Genomic DNA, 22,879 nt, shown 5'->3' on the forward strand with positions numbered 1-22,879 from the left:
TTCTTCTTTATGTCATTATGCTTAAGTTGAAACCTTCTTCCTTATTTCCTCAGCTAATCTTTATTTGTAGTACTTAAGGGAGACCCTGTGACTCCTGTAAAGTTGCGAGTTTATTACATCGCATACCCGAAAGAATTTTTTATGTTCTTACTCGCCTATAATTATCCTTAGTTACTTACCTCCGTGCCCTTGTGCTCGTAGGTTACTTATGAACTAAAATTTTTGACTGTCTCCCCAGTGGCACTTTCTTTTATTTCTGTAGCACCTATACGGTACCTTTAACTACCCAACTCCTATTTGAATATTTCTCAAGGATCATGATGTCATATCTGCGATACTGAATTCACTATGTTGGGGTTCACTACGTTTATCTTGTATGATCTGTTGATTTGTCTATGACCTCTTGTCTATCCATAACTAGGCTCTTCCTAAATCAACTACTAACTACTCGTTGGTACATTCTCATATCTATATTATGCGTAATCTCTCATGGGTTATGTCCTTTGTCTTAACTTACCCCTCGCTTCTGATGTATCAAGTGTCCATTCACACTTATTTATCAATAACATCCTTGCCGGGAACTCTTATTGCCTCTCCCCGGCATCGTGCTTGCATAATGTTCTAGAGTCACGACAAATATGTATGAGCTAAATACATGCAACCTCTTCCCTTTTGCCTTTTTACCATATTCTTCCTTTACCATTCCATAGTTACGTGAACCATTTAACTCCAATTTAATATCATATCAGACCATCTTCCACCCTTTAGGGGAGTACTAAACTTTAGTGCTATGACGATCTACCTATAGATGTTTTACGTCTTCATCTTTGGCATCTTTTCACATCATCATTGACCCTTACTCGCCTTATGGTACCCTTCTATACCAGGGATAATTGAATTCCTTATGCACAAGGGTGACACCTAGTGTTACTGGCAAGCCTAGTCCTTTAAGATTAACTTTGCTCATAGTGCTTGATTTTGGGAAGCGTCTTCCTGAATGACCTTTAAAGGTTATACTGTTGTTGCCCATTCTATTATTGCTTGAACACGATCTCTAAAATTATCACGATGCCGACCATTACCAAATCCTTCGGTCCCTAATTCATGTTCAGTTTATCTTGTTCACTGGCCCATACTGATTTCTTTTACTCTGGGGTCTAAATTTTCCTTCTGGTAATCACGTTGGACTCACCAACTCATTTCTCGAAATGAGGATATGACTTTAGGGCTTATACTCTTGTATTGTCTCAAGGCCTGTCTCCTCTTGTCTTTTCCTTCACATGACTATAGACTCGGTCATTCTGTCATATTTTGATTTACCGTTATCACTCATTTATCACATCTTACTCATAATACATCATTTACTCTCTTCTTATTCTTCGGCTAATATTTCTGTCTATCACTTTATTCTAAAAATTTCAAAAAAACATTCTTTCACTTTTAGCCCCCCTTGCTTCATCTCACTGGCTCTTCGAGACGCCTAACATTCTCTTTTTTCCTAGGGCCGGGAGTCATACTAAGGTAAATATTTATCCCTTCTAGGATTCCACTACCTATCTTCTGAAATTTCTAAACATTCTAGTATTTCATATCTTATTGTACTATTCTAGAGTGCACCATCCGGGTGTCTCACAAGGAGAACTATTACCACATTTGCAATATCCTTCGGAAATGTGAGATAATGATAACAATCCATCCATAATTATGGGTTACTCTAACCCCAGTTGGATCATGATATCTCATTATTCTCTTAAACTATATATGTTAGCTCCCATAGGGAATAACTGAGATGGGTGTGGCCAATTGTATACATCTCCGTTACTGCTGAAAGTAACTCAAAATTCGTATATTTCTCTGCTTAAATTGTAAATACTGATAATCTTTACTAACTGGGTAGCTCGTATCCTTCTTCACCTTGCTTCTTTTACTTGTTGAAAATTGTATCTACCTTCTGATTCTCTCGTTGTTTTTACCATATAAGTGGATATATATTCATACCTTAGGGCTCCTTATCAAGAAGCTTACACATCTTAGTACACACATGATATGCTCAAGACCTCACATTTACTCATCATAAGCATGATGAAAAATCGAGTTCCTCTTACTTAACTCTTCCACAGTCATATTCAATCTCTTACCAAATGTCTTTCTGGATGTAGATATCATTGTATTACAAATAAAATAGAATTTAGGAGTTTGAATTCTTACAATTGAGTTCTACCACACGATCTAGAGTAAGAAGAAAGAGTGACGATCCTAAATGCAATGTAGCCTCCTGCTTATAAGTGTAGTGCACAACACACCCATAAACAAAACTCTACTAGACATGGCTTGTAGACTCCCTAGGACAGAACGACTCTGATACCACTTTTGTTACGACTCAAATCGAAGGGTCGCGATGGGCTCCCAGTGCCTTACTTAACCGAGTACCAACATAACATATCTTTCTTATTACACCATCATGGGTAAATGGGCCAGAAAAGACGTCATGAGATAACCGGAATAAAAACATAAGGGAATACTAGACATAGGACGATCCAACATGATATAGAAACTTATGCATGTGACATACGGGCCTCTAAGGCCGACATGATCATTTGTATACTCAAAACATAGGCCGACACGGCCATACAAGTATCCATATACATGACATCTATCTACAAGACTCTAAAAGTACATAAACGTCATAAATGTTGGGACAGAGCCCCGCCATACCAATCAATACATGTCCAAATCATACTGACCAAATAGGCAACTCCGGAGCAAGTGGAGTGCACTAACACCTTCCGCTGAGCTGATAGCCTACTAGGAGGACTGCCAACCTATCTATCGGGACATGCGGGGCATGAAACTCAGCATCCCCAAGCAAAAGGTATGTCAGTACAAATAAAGTACCGAATATATAAAAGATATGAAAGAAACATGGAGTAAAGGACTCAACCTGTAAGTCTGAATAGCTCTGTGAATCATGAAACATTTATAATGTCATGCATGTGCATATAAATGTCATATAATCCATAGGTATATGCGTACATAACATCATCAAGCCTCTGAGGGCATCCCATCATATCATCTCAGCCTCTATGGGCGAAATCATCAACGTATACCAGCTGATCAGATGGTGGTTCGTATATAACACAATAACCTTTCCCCATACCCCATATACATATACTATACACGTATATAACACCATCTGGTCATGGGTCAGTATACATGTATAAATGGATGAAATACATAATGAAGTAAGTCAATAAGATCTCTTGGAATGTCATGAGACCTATGAACAGACGATATGATAGTAGCACATATTGGGAATCCAGAACATAGGCAACCTTAGTACTTCTAAGAATAGAATCATTTATGAAAGTTGTGTGCTTGCTCATTTCGTTTGTATCATATGGATCATGCCAAAAGGAAAGAAGGGATATCCTTAACATATCTCAAGCCGTCAATGCAACTCAACAACAAGCTTATGACAACTAGTGCGCTAACCCTATAACAAAGAAATACATGTACAACTTAGATGGTTAGTATATCACGTATTTCAAATGATAACTCGATTCTAAAATAAAACGGGCAGCATTTCCCCTGATTTTACTGATTCCTCAAGTCTACTATAGGTGAGATACAAACACAATATAATCAGCAACTCAAAAACAATCCAACTACAATTCGGGACCTTCAATACAACAAAACCCCCAAATGTACCATAACACACCCAATCAACATGTTATCAATTAGCCTGAAATTGCAGCGACAAGCGACCAGCCTACTACCCTACCATATGTGGTATTTATCCACGCCCTTCATCCTTCCAAACTCCATAAATAAGCAGCACAATAGTCCAACATGAGTGGACTACAAAACAGTCCACTAAAAGTGAAATAAATCGAACTCACAGCTTCCGATCACCGCTCCGTCAGTTCTAACTATTAGGAAATGAATTTATCAACCTTCCTGGATATTTAAAAGCTTAAATACAGAAAGTAGACATTTTCTTAACTATGAAGTACCTTCCAAAATTCAAATTACAAAGAAAAAAAGAGGTGATATAGCGATACTTACGTCGTAGGGATCGTTCTAATGTTATCGCTTCTTGATTTCGTACCCGGGATGTTAATCTTCTTTGAAACCCTAGAAGAGAGCTTAAGGATATCTTTATGAGTGTTCTCTGGTCATGTTCTGTGGAAAAATGAAGATAAAGACAACCTCAGACCTATATATATCAACTTTTGAAAAGTCAAAGAGGTGCTAGCTTGGCACCCTAGCATTTACCCATCTTCCGATGCTTATATCTTTTTATCCAGATGTCGTATGCATAAAAGGTTATGAGATTTGGAAACTAAAATCCAAGACCTTCAATTTGGTATATAATATATCCTAAAAAGACCTAATATAATACACAAAATATATTGCTAAAAAATCTTCAGTGACACAACTATTTGTCACTTAAGCAGTCTGTGTAGTCTCGCAAAACGGCAAATATCTCTCCACTTTGATATCATATCAACGAACGCTTTAATGCATTAGAAGATAGACTTGTAGATATTTAATTTTATATGTGGATGATCCCGTAATTCCATGTATATTGGGAGAAAAGCTCTGCTACATTTGACCTAAATTTCAGCACATTTATGAATGTAACTTGTCATGACTTTTACCAACTTTTGTTCCATAACTCGCTTGACTTAAAAATGTAACACACGACTATCATACGACTAAAATAAATTATAACATAACCTCCTTATCATGTTAATAACCCTAGTATCACCCCAAAAGTACATGTTATAACATTCCCAACTTGTCGACATTCGACGAAACTTATTTTCTTCAATATGTTTAGCTTCTAAGCCTTTCAACCCTCTTGGTACTTGTTATCCATGATCTTAAAGATTTGTAACCTCAATGGTAACATGATTAACTTACTTTATGTACTTTCAAAGACGATCTCATTCCTGAGCTAACATCAATTGACTTATGATGTACTCTCACGCACGGAAACATGGGGTGTAACATTTTTGAGGCTCGATTATTCGACGATTTTGAGGAGTTTTCATCATGTAACACAAAGCAAGTAGTTTCCCACTAGTATCGAGCTTAATTTAAGGTGTATATATGGATTTAAGGAGGAAAATTTAGGATTTTGATAGAAAACCTAGAATTTGGTATTTTTAGATTTTGACCACGAAACTGGACATGGAATTGAGAATAAATTATATATTTGAGTTCGTGGTGTTATGGGTAAGGTTTTTCTTTAAAACTCTTCAGAGTCCGGGCACGGGGGCCCGAGGGTTGACTTTATTGACTTTTCGAGTGGAGTTGAGAATTGTTTAAATTGATTAATTATGGGTATTAGAATGTATTATTGGTTTGCACATTATTTGAACAGTTTTGGATCGACGGGCTTTGGTTTGAGGTGTTAGAGAGGCCTTGGAGCCGGTTATAGAACTTCAGAGCGAGGTAAGTCTCCTATCTAACCTTGTGAGGAGGAAGCTACCCCTAGGTGATATTTATTGTTATGTGCAACTAGTTGTGGGTGCTACGTACACACGAGGTGAAGAGAGTCTGTACGTAGCTAAAGCATGTTTATGTCCGGGTAGACTTAGGATTTGAATTATTTGAACTCATGTTTCTGGCTAAATTAATTGAAGCTATAAATAAAACAGATTTAGAAATAAATATACGTATACTAGGCCAAGCCCAAACACTTTGAGTTGTGGGCTAGTTATTTGAGAAATGGTAAAGATTATATCCATTTTGTACCTATGTACGGTATTGTAAATACATGTCTCGTAATTCGGTAACTTCCTTCCTTTTTCTTGTGGAGCGGGCCGAACACCTCGGCAGTAGATAGATGCATCTATGGTTCGTGCCGCTTGACCCTAGACAGTGTACACATTATTCTGGATCAGGTCAAACATTCTCGGCAGAATCGGGCGTTATATCGCGAGTAGTCCGAATATTTACGAGCTAACCTTTCCACTGATGCCCGACACTTTATATGGTATTCCTTATTTATTTGATATCGACCCATGATATTTTCTGAGCTGTTAAGGTAGAATAAAAGATTTAGAAATTTATGCTTTAAAAGAAGTAATTGGAAGACTATGTAACTTACAGATTTACCCCATTCTCGTCGTATGCTTCATATCCGCTTATGTTTCATTATAATATTTTATTGGACCTTTAGTAAGTGTCGATGTCGACCCCTCGTCACTAATTCTCCAAGGTTAGGCTAGATACTTACTGGGTACGTGTTGATTTACATACTCATGCTGCACTTCTGCACTAAATGTGCAGGATATGACAGGTTCGTTGATCATCACCTTAGCGCGTAGGCGCACTTGTTGAGGAAATTTCATGTGAGCTGCATTCCAGGCTACGCATCGCAGTCCACCGAGTCTCCATTGTACTATTTATTTTATTTTGTCTTATTACATTCAGGACAAATATTGTATTATTATTGTACTCCTTAGAAAATGTTCATGCACTTGTGACACCGGGTTTTGGGGGTTCTTATGGGTTGTTCGTTATTGTAGTTGTGTAAATTCTATTTCATATGATTTAATTAAGGAAACTTATGATTTCTAAATCAAAAAAGGGTAATTAAGTTGATCATTCACCGATGGCTCTCTTGACGGTGAGGTTAGGCGCCATCACGACCTTTAGTGGATTTTAGGTTGTGACAGAAACCAAGTACGGAGATTTTTGATACTATCGTTAATGTGAGAGTTTATTCTTAGAAGGCGCTCTATTCCTTTGGTTGTGAACTGTGGGGGTTGTGCCGGATTCAGACGGCTTGATTGTTCGCACGTGTGTTGAGGTCCCGTGTAGCTTGTGGTGTCATATGAGCAGGATGGCTATCGAAATGCAGGTCATTTATCGCACCTTAGTCGTCCTTGGGTTTTGTGGCATATTGCGCTATCTGTCTCCCCAGAGTTGTATTTTAGCACTTGGCATTCTTGTGGCCGATATTCGGTATTCCGTAGGTAGAAGCATTATGGCTTGAGGGGTATGTCCTTATTTATTGTTGTTCACTATTGTAGTTTGTGTAAATTTTATTTCACACTATTTCATTAATAAAAATTATGATTTTAAGGTAATAGAATGAGTAATTAAATTGATCAATCACTATTGGCTTGTTTGACGGTGGTGTTAGGCGCCATCACGACCTATAGTGGATTTTGGGTCGTAACAGCTTGGTATCAGAGCTCTAGGTTCACTTAGATCTTATGAATCATAATCAAGTCTTGTATAGTCTTGCGGCTCGGTACGAAGACGTGTGTACTTATCTTCGAGAGGCTACAGGGTTGTTAGGAGCACTTCCCTTATTGATTCCTCATCGTGCAATTTGATTCCATTGAAGCTTCTGCCTTTATTTCCTTCCTACTCAATCTTATGCGACGTGAAGTACTTGTTATCAATTGGACGTCGGTTAGTGGTGTTGATACTGCAAACGTGGTGCAAGATGTTTTTCCCTGCGTCTTCAGGCAGGCTATTATTGTCGCCTTGCGGAAGGATGTTCTGTCATTTTAGTTCAGTATTTGTACTTCCTAATGGTAGAGTGCTTATGTATGGATCGTGGCAGTGAATGGATCGGAACGACTATTTCTCAGTACATGATTTAGAGGTTCAACATTTAATTCCAGCAAAGGAAAGGCAATCGGATATTGGATGTTCAGGTTTGGTTTATGGAGTAACGAGATTTTGTATCTTCGAGCATGGTGGAATTTTCGTTGTGATGCGATGTTGTCGTCCTTGTTTGAACGCATTATGGCTCGCCAGTGTTATGGTCTTCTTTGATTTTACCTTTGGGGTAGGGTGTTGTGAAATGGTACCCGAGGGGCGGTTGTCCGAGATAGCATTGTGCAGCGGTTCAAGATCGATATGGTATTTCTAATGTTGATGGCTCGAGAAAGATGATCTTCTAGGAGGTTTAGAGTTGGTAGCAATTCATTAGTTCTCATGCTACAGGTATGGAATTGATTTAGGGCAACAGTTGGGTAGTAAAGTATAAGGGAGGACATGTTGGGAAGTGTTTCGCTGTGGTTGAAGTACTAGCAGGTCAAGTATGAAAACCAGAGGTTGAGAGGTTGCTTAAAGGAGATGGTTTGACCGAAGTGGGAGTGGCAGAGTAGTGTATAGATTCTGTGGTAGGATAACCACGTGCTTTGAGAGAGTAGAGAGATTTTGGGAATCATGATGAAAGGTGATTTGGTCTACAAATTTTATTTGGGATGGTGGTTAATGTACTGAGGAAGATTGAATACGGCGGAAAGGAGTTTGCTTGGAATGAAGAAGGTTGTGAAAACTTGATTATAGTTGGGATGCAATATGACTTCGAGTTTGGAATGTGTTGTCGCATTTTTAGTTGATGTCAATGGGGAATGGACAGACTTGTATAGTTAGTAGGGCAAGCATGGGCTCAGGAGATTTTATTGATTTCGTGGCGGTTGTAACCAGTGCAATGTCGTTGGAAGGTGTCGGTAAGGAATTCCACAGGTGGGTTATCTCCTGTGACCAGGTTAGCGATTGCGTGATATTGATGAAGATTCTGTGAAGAACACTACTTGCTACCCAGTAAGGGATCGAATATGTGATTGTGACTGATGATTCAGAATGTTCATGAAAAGCTTAACAAAAGACTTCGAGAAATTTGGTGGGTTAACGGAACGAGATCATGGTAAATGAAAGAATGAATCGTTGTGGGCTCTACATTAAGTGATGGTAGCTTAAAGCTAAGTGGGGGAGCCCCACAGTCTATGATTGGATCGCTTGGTTGTCGGTTTGTGCAGCTTCTGGTTATCGGCTCATTGTGGATTATTTATGACTAAGAAAAGAGAACTTCAGGGGTAATTCAGCAAATGACTAGATGGATATGTGCTATATTCGGCTTTATCGAAGCATGTTCAGGTTTTTGGGTCGACTCGGAGCTTGTGCTTTTGTGGATGTGATGTACAAGGAAAAGAGTTCAGCTGGTTGCTTCTTCGAGAGGGTGTTTATGTGCTAGTAGAGTGTTGGGGTTTGGTTATATTCGGGACAAGGTCAAAGTGGGTGACTCTCGACAATGGTCCTAGTGGGTTCAAGAATTAAAGTGCAGTATTAGAGGAAAGAAAGAAATAGCTTCAGACTCACGGAAGGTCTTGCAGAATGGGTGCACCAGTTGGGGATGCTATTGTGCGCGTAAGGAAGTATGAGATAATTCATGGGTATTGAGACGATGTGGTCTCACGATTCGGGTCACTCGGGATGAGTGCGGATTGGGTTCGTTATGTTGTGAATGGAGCTATTATATTTCCAAGTTAGGTCAAGGGTAAATTGAAAGAAGTTGGGTCGGTTAATAATGGTTGAGTCGGCATGATTATGGCAATAATCAGTTCCTTCGGCGTGTGAAGTCATACACGTGGTTTGTGGTTGTACGTACGGGCTTGACAACCACCATAACTTGATTGATTTAGGAGGCATTTGATTCAAATGGCCTTGTTGTGTAAATAGATTCCGGAAGAGTCATGGCGGTTTAGGTCACGAGTTAAGGTTTGTATTTTCTGCGGTTTGGGAATTCAGTTGCGTGTTGCATTGGTTCTTTGAAATGAACTAAGTGAAAGGTTTCTAGCCAATGAAGTGGTTAATCTACTAGTAGTTCAAGGGTTATGGTGAATGCGTGTATTATCGCATAGCGACATGATAGGTGCAGTGAGCGATACGGGAATTTGAAAGTGGAGGATTAAGGTTGCATATCGGTGTTGATAAGAATGTCATGAGCTCGGATGAGCAGGGAAGAATTCAGATATTTAGAGTAAGCTGGCGTTATCTTAGTGTCGCCTGAGAATGACATTCTGTGGAAGAGGCATTACGTATCGATTTGCGGATTGTGATTGCCTTACAGAATTAGTGTGGTTGGTGGTATGGATGTGTGGACTGTACCACCTGGTGCGGAAGGTCGTGGGAGTGTACCCTACAGGGAGATTTGTATAAGTGTGGCATGTTAGTCACTTGATTGTTAAAGATTAAAAACCAAGTAGGGAGGTTATGGTAGTATCGCAAATGCGAGAGTTTATGCCTGAGAAGCATTCTATTCCTTGGGCTATAGACCGTGTGAGTTTATTTCGGATGTGACGACTGTTCTTATATGTCATGAATAGGTTTGTTGTGGATCCTTGGAAGGTTATTGGCCCAGTGTGGTATGATCGGAATCGGTTTAAGGTCCGTTGGTGGGCCTAATATGAATGTGTGCCCTACGTCAGGTCGGGCGTGTTCATTCATCATAGCATTACTTACGAGGGAGTCGTCAGGCATTGGATGTTATTCTGTCACCATTTATTCCATGTAAATCTCTATTGTGCCATGTGGCTTGTGAGGCGACTTGATTATTCGCACACGTGTTGAGGTCCAGTGTAGCTTGTAGTGGTCATCATTGCACCTTAGTTATGCTTGGGTTTAGTAGCGTATAGCTCTATCCGTCTCCCCGGGATTTGTATTATGCACTTGGTGTGATTGTGGTCGATATTCAGACATTTCATAAATATAAGCGTTACGGCTTGATGTGTGTGTTTTCTTCTTGATTGTTATGTGCGGATCGGGTGCCACGCCGCCACGGGTATAATGTTTGGATCGGGTTGCACGCCGCAACATTGTCATATTTGGATCGGGTTGTATGCCACAACAATGTCATGTCGAATCGGGTTACACGCCGCAACAACGAGATGTCGAGCATAGCTCCTTACACTTATTTTGTGTGTCTTGTTTTTCATCCTTGAGGTGGGTTCACAGCATCTATTTGGCCGTTTTATTCATTTTGTAGGCTGGGCAATGCTTCTCCAGAGTTCGTTCTTCCTTATGTATCACATTCAAGTTCTAGCTTGTTGGCGCATTGTGGGCGTCATATAAGATTTTTGGCAGTGTCTGAGATGGATTATTGCCTGAGCAGCTCGTACTGGGTGAGACGAGATTATTGGACCTGAAATTTGTCCAATCTGATTTATATAATGTACATTAAAATAGAAATATCGTTATTCAGTTTAGAATGAGGTAATGTTTCTTGTCAGGAGGAGAGACTCCATGAATTATTGATTCGGCAGGTGGTTATGAGTTTCTACATGTCTCTTTCTTCGTGGAAGTATTGCGAGAGTTGGAACAAGACTTATATGTGTCGTGAGGTGTGTTATGGGTATCAGATTTGTGAAATTGCAGCTATTGTGGTCGAAGGATGTTATTATGGGCAATCGACTTATGTGGTGCATGGTGTGATTTCGGCATATGTGCATGATTGTGTGTTGGTACAGTGAGTAGTGATTGGTATGGTGATAGTATGTTAGAATCAGTTCTGGTAGAGAAATTTGGAGGTTGGAATTTGGTTCTAAGCCTTATTGACTAAATATAAGGGAGGATCTTCAATCTCACTTAAGCTAACGTGTTCAACTGGATTGTGGTGGCACAGATAGGTGCACGAGGTGTTAAAACAGTGATTTTGGACAACTTTGGAGCAGTCCCTAGCACGTTTGAGGACGGACATATGCTTAAGTGGGGGAGAATGTAACGACCCGACCGGTTGTTTTGAGCTCTAGTGCGTTGTTCAGCGAGTTGAGGCCTTGAGTAGCTTCACTTCGGGTATTATGACTTGTACGTGTGTTCGGAATTGAGCTTTGGGAAGTTTGGAGTTGATTTGGAAAGAAAGTTCTAATTTCGGAAGCTTTAAGTTGGAAGAATTGGCTAAGGTTTGACTTTTTGAGTAAACGATCTTAGAATCGGGATTTAAAGGTTCCAAGAGGTTCGTATGATAATTTTGGTCTTAGGAGCGTGTTCGGATGTTGATTTGGTGGTCCGTAGGTTAGTTCGGTGTCAATTGGCGAATATTGGAAATTGGATGATTTTTGGGAAGTTTGACTGGGAGTGAACTTTTTGATATCGGGGTCGGATCCCAATTTTGGAAGTGGGAGTAGGTCCGTAATGTCAATTATGACTTGTGTGCAAAATTTGAGGTCAATCGGACTTGATTTGATAGGTTTCGGCATCGAATGTAGAAGTTTGAAGTTCTAAAGTTCATTAAGCTTGAATTGGGGTGCGATTCATGATTTTGATGTTGTTTGACGTGGTTTAAGGCTTCAATTAAGTTCATATTGTATTTTGGAATGTGTTGGTATATTAAGTCGGGGTCCCGGGGGCCTCGGGTGCGAATCGGATTGAAAACGGATCGAGTTTTGACTTGGGAGAAGTGCTGAGGCAGCTGGGATCTGGTGCAATCGCACCTGCGTGGGAAAGAGATGCAGGTGCGAGTCTGCAGAAGCGACCCAGTGGCCTCAGAAGCAAATTTTGGACTATACTAGGATGATGCAAGGGTTTTTCCGCATGTGCGAGCCCGCAGATGCGAGGCAAGCTCTGTAGAAGCGGAAGACAAGAGGGGCAGCTGGGGTTGCAGAAGTGGGTGTTCCCTGCACGTGCGGAAGTGCATGAGCGGGTGGTGGACCGCAGAAGCGAAAAGTGGTCTGCAGAAGAGGCTTTCACCTAGCCTGGAGGGAACCGCACCTGTGAGGGATTTTTCGCAGGTGCGGCTGGTGTTCCGCAGGTGCGGAAAGTCGGCTAGGCAGATTGTTTTAAAATCGGGCTTTTGCTCATTTCCCTCGTTTTCTCACTTGGTTGGGGCGATTTTGGAGAGTTTCAAAGGAAGATTTTCATCAAGCAACACAAGGTAAGTGATTCCCACCTATTATAAGTTAAATACATGGTTTGTATAAGGATTTAAACATGGAAATTAGTGGAAATTGTGGGGGTTTTTGGTAGAAAACCTAGAATTTGGTATTTTTGGAATTTAACAATGAAATTGGACATGGAATTTGGAATAAGTTATATATTTTAGTTCGTGGTGTTATGGGTAAAGTTTATCTTCGAAAATGTTTGGAATCCGGGCACGTGGGCCCAAGGGTTGATTTTATAGACTTTTCGAGCGGAGTTGGGAATTGTTTAAATTGATTAATTATGGGTATTAAAGTATCTTTTGATTGGTTTGCATTGTTTGAATAGTTTTGGATCGACGGGCTTTGGTTTGAGGTGTTAGAGAGGTCTTGGAGCCGGTTATGGAACTTCGAAGCGAGGTAAGTCTCCTATCTAACTCTATGAGGGGAAAACTACCCCTAGGTAATGTATTTGTTATGTGTTACTTGTTGCGGGGGCTACGTACGCACCAGGTGATGAGAGTCCGTGCGTAGCTAGATTCATGTTATGTCTGGGTAGACTTAGGATCCCACCATGCTATAACTATACTATTTGAGTTGTCGCTTGCTTATTAAATTACTTATTTTATGTTGCGACTTGAGACTAGACTTGTGTAGAGTAATAGACTTGCTATTGTAGAGATTAAATGGGATTCATGATTATCCACGAGATGATTGTACTCCTCTTACGAATTTCTCCCACGTTATGCATTCTCACCGAAAGGTTTCCCCTTAAAAATTTATAACTCACACGTCTATTCATGAGTGGGGTCAAGGACCCATCAAAGCTTCTTATTCTAATGGGAGCGGGCCGTTCTCCTCGGCAGGATAGATACATCTATGGTTTGTACCGTACGACCCTCGACAACGCGCACACTATGATGGATCGGGCCGTACGCCCCGACAGGAGTTATGTACCACACTCTCATAAGAGCGGGCCATTCTCCTCGGCAATAAATAGATATATCTATGGTTTGGAAATGTTATGATGGATCGGGGCGTACGCCTCGGCATTTCTATAAAATACTCTTATGAAATCGTGTGTAATAATTGGCAAGAAGCCAGAATATCTATGAGCTTTTTCCTGATTGAATTGTGACGACCTATCTGCTAAGGTCCATTATATATACGCCGATTGAGGAGGTAGCTACTAGCTGAGAGTTTGAGTCATTACTGAGAGGAGGATTGTACCATGCATTATACTTGTTACTTCGTTTATTTTCTCTGATTCACATCTGTTTACTTCTACTGTATCTGTCTTATTGGACCACTCGTAAGTGTTGATGTCGCCCCCTCGTCACTACTTCTCTTGGGTTAGGCTAGATACTTACTGGGTACGTATTGATTTACGTACTCATACTACACTTGCTACACTTTTTTGTGTAGGTACATATATTTCCGGTGGTCTTTGGGCTCAGAGGCGCGGCCATTTCGGGGACTTTACTGTGAGTTGTATTTCATGTTACGATCCGCAGCCTATAGAGTCTCCATCAGAGTTATTTATATTTCCCTGTCAAACTTGTGTTCCAGACAGATGTTGTATTTTATTATATTTCCTAGTTGATGCTCATGTAGTTGTGACACCGGGTTTCGGAGGTTCCTACGGGTTGTTCACTATTATAGTTCGTGTAAATTCTATTTCAAACTATTTCATTAATAAAAATTATGATTTTAAGGTACTAGAATGAGTAATTAAAATTGATCAATCACTATTGGCTTGCCTGACGGTGGTGTTAGGCGCCATCACGACCATTTTTGGATTTTGGGTCATGACATCCTCAATAACAAAATATTGAAGGAACATCTAGGGAACACCAGTTGGTTGTGAAACCTTACAAGTATCAAAGTTCTCATCCCATTGGGAACATAATCACTTATCCAACCTCTTGAATCAAAGCTAGATCATCTTTAAAGAACTTCTGTGCTTTTAATGCTTTTTTATCACTTATTGAACCTAAAAATATTTCTGAGGCTTTGCAGGATGCAGACTAGGTGAATGCAATGCAAGTTGAACTCAACCAATTTGATAGAAGTCAAGTTGGCATCTGGTTCAAAGACCCAAGGACAGATCAGTGATTGACACTAAATGGGTCTTCAGAAACAAACTTGATGAAGATGGAATAGTTACAAGGAACAAGACAAGATTGGTGGTTCAAGGATATAGTCAAGAGGAGGGCATAGACTATGAGGAGACATTTGCTCCAGTTGTAAGATTGGAAGCAGTTAGACTCCTTATAGCCTTTGCTGCTTACATGGAATTCACTCTCCATCAGATGGATGTTAAGAGTGCATTCCTCAATGGCTATCTAAAAGAAGAAGTGTTTGTAAAGCAACCTCCTAGCTTTGAGAGCAAGGAATGTCCTGATCATGTGTAAAATCTTGACAATGCACTTTATGGGCTCTAGCAGGCTCCAAGAGCATGTTATGAAATATTGTCTAAATTCTTGCTTAATCATGGCTACAAAGAGAGGTAAAATTGAAAATACTTTGTTCTTAAAAGAAAAAGGTAAAGATCTCTTGGTAGTTCAGATATATGTTGATGATATAATATTTGGAGCAACTACAGACAGGTTAAGTAAAGAATTTGCTAATCTAATAGGGAGTAAATTTGAAATGAGTATGATGCGTGAGCTTAATTTCTTTTTAGGCTTACAAATTAAAAAAAATTCAAATGGAACTATGATCCATCAGCAGAAGTATGTGAAAGAGTTGCTTAAAAGGTTTTAAATGGAAGATTCCAAAGATATTGACACTCCCATAGCAACAACCACAAAATTGGATTTGGATGTACCCGGTTCATCTGTTGATCAAAAGATGTATAGGGGCATGGTTGGCTTTTTTCTATATCTCACTGCTAGTAGACCTGACATTATTTTCAGTGTAGGTCTTTGTGCAAGATTACAGGCAAATTCAAAGGAGTCTCACTTGACGACTGTCAAGAGGATCTTGAGATACCTAAAAGGCACCACTGATCTATGCCTATGGTATCCAAAAGGTTGTAATTTCAACTTAGTGGGATATGTTGATGCTGATTATGTAGATTTTCTTGTGGATAGAAAGAGCACTTTAGGTATGACACACTTTCTTGGCTCTTGTCTTGTGTCTTGGGCCACCAAAAAAGCACAATTATTTGGCCTTATCTACTGCTGAAGCTGAGTATGTGGCTGCTGCCTCATGTTGTGCTCAATTTTTGTGGATCAAACAATAATTAATGAACTTTGGAATTGATGTAGGTTGTATCCCCATCTTTTGTGATAACACTAGTACAATTATTATGACCAAGAACCCAATTCATCACAAAATAACTAAGCACATAGATGTTAGACATCACTTTTTGAGAGACAACTATGAGAAAGGTTTGATTAATGTGGAATTTTGTGCTACTGACAAGCAAATAACTGACATCTTCACAAAAGCTCTAAGTGGAGATCACTTTGAAAGGAACATGTTAGAATTATGGATGATTAAGATCACCTAAAAGGAACTAGTTCTATCTCAATAATTGGTTAGATAATTTGTGAATTTTATAAATAATTAGATTAATTTTGATCAGTCTCATACTTTTATTAGTATACTCTTGTGCCATGTGCTTAAATGTCTCACTAATCTCTAATGATATTACCCCCATTTTCTTGAAAAATTCAAACTTACACAAGAGAATTCTTAGTGAAGAACCTGGTTCATCAAGATTACATGGTATGTACTCTCCACTCCGCATATTTTGAAGTAAATGTAATTGGATCATGATAAAAAAGGGAATCCCATTTAATTTCAATCTCCTTCAAGCCTATCCGTTACAAATGAACCAATTTCACCAAAAGAGTTTCACACACCATAATTGCCTAGAATTTAGGGAAGAGTCCAATGTCTATTCAAACCGACTTTCCCAAATTGATTAGACTTCTGAACTTCAAAAGGCAACTGTTACCCACTCCAACTCTCCTTCTTTAAATTGATTAGAATTTAACCATTACCTTACTTCTAATCTTTGAAGAAAATTCAAGACGCCAAAAATTCTCTCTATCTTCTCTCATCTCTTCTACACACACATCAAATGGAAAACCCTTCTGAAAACCCTTCTTTACCACCCAAATAACCATCACCCACACCTTCAAACACCCCACCTCCAAGAAAGGATGAGTCAAGATGCTTGTTCATAAAACATTGGCTAGTAGTGAACTATCAAAGATATTAGATAAGAAATTAAAGGCCAGCAAGCATAGGAACCCCAAAACTTAGAAGAATCTTTCAAGTATGCAACTGAGGAGGAAGAACTTATTTCGTCTGAAACAGAACAGGTAATCTCTGGGCTAAAAATTATGTCTGATGTCATTTCTGATGGGGCTAAGAATCTAGAGAACATTTTTGTTCGTGTTGGTACTATTGCTGATGTAGAGACTACTGAGTTTGGCAAAATTTGTGGTAAAAAAAAAAAGAGTGAGGGTGTTAAAGGAGATGTCAGGGGAAAGGGCGAAGAAAGAGTGGTTGAGTCTTCACCCACTCATGTTGGTTTGACTAAAGAAACATGGGCAATGGTGATACGGAGTGAGGAAGTTGTTGAGGAGGAAGAGAGTTTGAGACAAGAAGAAGGTAGTAGGTCTAGAGATGCAAGTGCAGTGTGGGAACTGGTTAGGTTGAGGATGAGGTTCCATGAACCTGTTCCATTTATGAAGGAACCCCTCCAAGGCCTACTAAAAAGGGTGTCTGATAGCTACAATTCAAAGAAGAAGAAAAGTTCAGGAGTTAAAATCCCTGAAACAGCTATGGGAGAAAAGAAGAGAAAGGAGAGAAAGATTGCCTCTTCTATCCCTATAGATACTCCTCTCACAAAAGGAAGAGCGACAAGAAGTCAGAGGAAGCAGAGTGAGGCTGACTTCAAAAAGGCCTTAGCTGAGGGTAAAAGGAAAGTTGCTGAAAAGGGAAAGAAGAAAGTAGGTGAACCAGTTGAAACAATTGAAATTGAGGAGATGGACCTGGTCCTTTATGATGAGGACGAGGCAGAGGAGGTAGAGGTTGTGACTCAAAAAGCAAAGAAAAGAAAGACTTCCAAAAAGAAGTCCCCTGCAAAGTCTGTTGATACAGAACCTTCCGCCTTGGCAAAAAGAACCAAGTATGCCACAAAATCAAGAAAAGTACAAGTAGTGGAAGAAGAGATGAGGAAGAAGAGAAAACTGATGAAGAACAGGAAAAAATGATGGAGTTTGAAAAAAAAATCATTCAGATTGGTACACTCCTTAGGTATTTGGAGGAGGAAGGAATGGTGTTGCTATTAGAGAAGCTAGAATTTCAGGCTGGAAGGGCATGGTCCTTCAGTTGGAAGGAGAAGTAGCCTGAGCTGAAATTGTGAAGTTCTTTGCCAACTGTGAAATCAAGAATGGAAGAGTAACCAGTGTAGTGAAAGGAGTACAAATGAGTTTTGATGACAAAGAACTAGGAGAGATTCTATGGGTACCTGCTAAAGGGTACAATGATTACAAGAAGTTGAAATGGCCAAGCCTAGAAAATCTACCTACCTCCCTTGCCATTTCCAAGAAATTTGCTGACAGGGACTTAGAGCTACAGCCCAGGGCTGTTTACAAGAGTGAAATGAAGCCTTCCCATAAGCTACTTTTTGAATTTGTCAACAAGGTTGTTCTGCCCAGGCAGGAGAGGAGGCACATTGCAACTTTCATAGACCTGATCCTTATGTAAAGCCTGGATAGCGGGAGGCAGATCAACTGGCGGGGATTTATAATCCAGCTCATTGATAGGATACTCTCTGGCACTAAAACTCATACCATACCCTATGTGTTCATTCTCACTCATGTGCTTGCTCACTTTAAGGTTCCCCTCAAGAAATGGGATGTTAGCACAAGTACAGATCACTTTAGGGTTAACACCTTGTTTGTGACTATGAAGTCCATGCTACTTCCAAAGAACCTGGTTCATCCAAGAGGGTGCCTGTGAACAGCAAAGTGAGAGCCTTGGAGCAGGAGAGTGGAGCTAAGGATGCTGAGTTTGAGAGGCTGAAAAAGAGGCTAGCTGAAGTAGAAACTGAGAGGGATGCTCTCAGGTCTGAGCTTGCAAAGGATAAAGAGAAGAATGAAGTCATTCTTCATGACATGTTGAAACTACTTCAGGCTAGAAACGAAGAACCTGGTCCTTCACAGCCTTAAACCCTTCCTATCCTAGTTTGAAAACCAATGACCAGAATGGGATTGTTTTTGTCTTTTTGCTCAAGGTGTAGTACTTTATTTCCTTTTACACTTTTTGGATGGCTCTTATCAATTATAATCATTGCTTTTGCTCTAATTATTTGTTGATATTTCTTAGATGGCTAATATCCTTAGATTGATAAGAGAAACTTGAATCCATAATTGCATGTGAAGTAGCCTCGGTGGCCATGAGTAAGATCTGCTAAAATCTTGTTATATAACTTAATTATGCAACTGTTCGATGATGCCAAAAGGGGGAAGATAGGTTGTGCTTTTTGCTTTGGATTGTGATGTTTATAAGCTAATGAACCTGGTCCTTGATGATTTGTGACTTTAAAATAGAAAGTGTTCTAACAATGTGTTGATATTGAGCTGAGTTGAAATAGGTTTCATGCTTATGAAAAGCACAGAGTTTGTCATCATCAAAAAGGGGGAATTTGTTGGCCTGAGTAAGTTTGTATTGATGATTGACAAAGAAACACATGTATGAACCAGGTCCATACACAGTATACATAGGGCACAAGTAGATTCAAGCACAAGGAATGCACGTGAAGGGAATAAGCACAAGTGGTTATATCTGATATCTCCTGAACGAAAAGGTTGCATAATTGATAAGGAGCGGGACTCCTTACTTGAAGAGAACTCTATCCTAGATAAGGGATGAGTTAGAAGTTGAAAATAACTAGAACTCTTCCACCATGGAAGAGTAATGCATTAGAACTCTAGTTATTTCTTATTCTACTAACTCTATAAATATCAGTTTGTTCTCTTTTACAGGCGACGCACAAACGCTGAAGTTAAGCAAGAATTGAGAGCAAAATAACAAGGCATTTTGCAAGCAATTCCTGTGTGTTTCAAGTGTGCGAACTTAAAGCTACATGAACCAGATAGAAGAACCAGTTCCAAGTGTCTGTCTTTTAGTCTAGTTCAATTGTAGTAGGGCTTTAGAGTTGTACCTTTCAGCTTTCTCTAAAAGCGTTTGTACTAGCTACTTTGAGTTGTATTGTTCAAGTTAGAGTTAACTTGGAGTTGTCGCAATAGCCTGAGGCTAATTTCCACAAAGGGTTAGAGGTAATCCTTAGGTTTACAAGAGTTATATAAACGCTGTTTTTGGCTCAGTGATTTAGTGGAGTGTTGGAAACAATACTACTGGGAAGTAGGTCGTAAAATACTTGTGTTCTTTACTTTCTACATTTATTATTCCGCAACTGTAGTATAAGGAACACATCGGAGAACCAGGGCCTTCTATAATATGTGCACGCGAAAAATTGAACACCACACAAATCACCCCTCTTGTGTAGGATTGAAGTATAAAACATCAGTACTCGCCGCAAGAGAGGCTTTACAAACGCTCAAGCTTTGGGAGGTCACATGAACCTCCACAGGAAAGACAAGGCGAAGGCCAATTATAAGCACAACTCTGATCAATAATCTTCAAGAAAATCCCATGAAGCTAATGCACCTGCTTTAAATGATAAGCAAGATCACTATTATTTAGCTACAAGGGCACAAATAAATTACCAATTTAATTACTTGCAAGCTCCAAATCCTAACTATGAACATGTTAATTATCGTCCCGATGAGAACTATATAGATGCTAGCTTAAGTCTGGGAATTGGTTCCCCGCGTATAAGTGATCATCATAAAACCATGAATAAGAATGTGGAGGAAAAAGAAGTCGATTTGGAGCTTCGTCTTGGCTATCACAGCAAATAATTTTTACTCCCTTACTAGCTTGAAAAAAAAGTAGTGTCAAGATAATAGTGTGGCAGGCATGTGAAAGTAACGGCTATTCATTGAAGTGCTTCAATTGGATGTCAAAAGGGGGAAAACAATTAAGGTCCATGGGTGTAGTAAAATGTTTAGTATGTTTAAAGCTTTAGTTTATCTCAACATATGGGTGTGTGTATATATATACACACATACAAAACATAAAAAGTGTTTGTGCGTGTGTATGTATATGCCTGTTACAGTCAACCTTCTCTATAACAGTCTTATGTGTATATATAACAATCTTTTTTTAATATTTGTCTAGTGGAAAAGATATCATGTGCAAATCTTGAAATCTTTTATCTTATTCAAAATAAAAACTTTATTCATTGGAAAAGATTATATGCATATTTGTAGAATTATAATTAGTAACCTTAAAGATTCTACATGCTTGTTATAGAGGGGTAATTTTACAAAGAGCGTTCTGCTATAAATATGGTTGTTGCTGTTATAGAAAAAAAGCTGTTATAGAGAGGTAAAATATAACTTAAAAAATCAGTTCTGAAGAAAACTTGACTTTTATAGTGAATAACTGTTATATGAGGATGCTATTATAGAGAGATCTGGTTGTATTTGCAAGTTATATATTGTGTTTTGTTATTTGTTTCTTATTTGAATTATCACTAATAGAAAACTGCCTAAAACCGTCCAAAAATACCGACCGAAATCAGTCGGAAAACTGGAAAAACAGACCGATTTCCGATCGACTTTAATCCCTCAAAATTAAGTTGGTCGGTAAAAAATAGCGACCGATGTCGGTCGCAATTTTCGACCGATTTCGATCGGTAAATTAATTTTCACAAACGACCCAAAAAGAAAAATCTGCCGAAAAATCCGACCGAAGTCGGTATTTTCCGACCGAATTCGATCGGTATTTTTAATTATGCAATTAAAAAATATACCATCTAGGACTCGAACCAGGGTCGGCAGAATACTATTCTACTACTAGACTATTGGTACATTTTGGTTTATGACTTTCTTTTAATTTATTTGTACTCTTTTATCGGTTATTTTTGCACGAAAATAACCGATTGATTTTGGTCAGTTTTATTAAAAATATAGAATTACCGACCGAAGTTGGTCGGTTTTTTTAAAATGACTGACTGAAATAACCGACCGATTTCGGTCGGTTTTTTGAATATTAATTTTAATTTATTTTATATGAAAAATCGATCGATTTCGGTCAGTTTCTTAAAAAATAAATTCCGCAGGATGCTAAAATAATTTTCCGTATTTTTGCGATAAAACAAACCGACCGAAGTCGGACGGTTTCGTAAAAAAAAAATTAAAAAATAAAATATTTTAAAAAATCGCGCGGTCGGTTTTGGCCGAATTTCTAGTAGTGTATCAAAGACTCATTTAAGCCCCAATGCACATGTCATTCATAGTGGATACGATCTTCTATTACCCTTGTTATACTTATTTTGCATTCATCTGAGTGCAATTATCTTTGGAATTAAGTAAATTCAAGATTCATTTGTGCCCTAATGCATGTCATTTCAGCAAGTGACATTTCTCTTTAGACTAGGTAACTAGGTAATTAAGACTCATTTTAGCCCTAATGCATGCCGTATCCATACAAGATGGATATTTATTTTACTCTTCATTCTCAATTGATTTTACGAAGTATAATCTGATTCAAAAGTCTAATTCTTTATTTTGATATCACCATCGATTCTCCATATAACAAGCCATGTGTTGTTTTTCATACACAATACAATGATTCTTGTATTGTTATTAATACCACATTAAGGGTGTGTTTGGTATGAAGGAAAATATTTTTCGAAAAATATTTTTTAATTTTTTCATGTTTGGTTGGTTTCAATATTTATTTTTTAATTTTTTCATGTTTGGTTGGTTTCAATATTTTGGAAAACATTTTTCCTCCAATTGGAGGAAAATGTTTTCCTTATCAAAAGGAGGAAAAATATTTTCCAAAATATTTTTTCAACCTTCTCCACCATATTTCCTATGCCCACCAACCCCCACCCACCCCACCCTCAAACCAACCCAACCCCCTACCCCCTACCCCTTCCCCCAGAACACACCATCCACCCCAGCCTCGCCCATTACCCACCAAAATAGAACTATTATAAGAGTGATAAAACTACTCATTTTTCAGGAAAATATTTTTTATGAAAATCATTTTCTAGGAAAATATTTTCCTTGTACCAAACACACCCTAATTGTTGTGTTATTATGCTACAT

The sequence above is a fragment of the Nicotiana tabacum genome, chromosome 22 (genome assembly GCF_000715075.1).
Source record: "Nicotiana tabacum cultivar K326 chromosome 22, ASM71507v2, whole genome shotgun sequence".
NCBI classification, from domain to species: Eukaryota; Viridiplantae; Streptophyta; class Magnoliopsida; order Solanales; family Solanaceae; genus Nicotiana; species Nicotiana tabacum.